We start from the raw sequence: 314 nt of genomic DNA, 5'->3' as shown, positions 1-314 counted from the left end.
GACGTCACCACATTACTACGTTAGCGATTGGTGCGCTGAAGGTGGCGAGTGTTTGGGGGAAGCGGGGATGTGACTGGGGTTACTAGCGGACACAGTCATTGCTCTACCCGCCCACCATACACTGTCGGGACCATTACCTCAAGTTACCCATCAGTCACCGATACAATGAGTCGGGTTAGTTACTCAAATGGCTCAGCCTTTATTTGAATTGTCCGATCTTAGTAACCAGGTTAGCATACGAGTCAGACACGGTTAAGCTTTGCTAAACACGTGTCTCTATGTAATTCACTGTTTACACATTTAACACGGAAGAG

Source organism: Monopterus albus, unplaced genomic scaffold (assembly GCF_001952655.1).
Source record: "Monopterus albus unplaced genomic scaffold, M_albus_1.0 scaffold28.1, whole genome shotgun sequence".
Classification (NCBI taxonomy): Eukaryota; Metazoa; Chordata; class Actinopteri; order Synbranchiformes; family Synbranchidae; genus Monopterus; species Monopterus albus.
Note: the sequence above shows the minus strand (reverse complement) of the source record.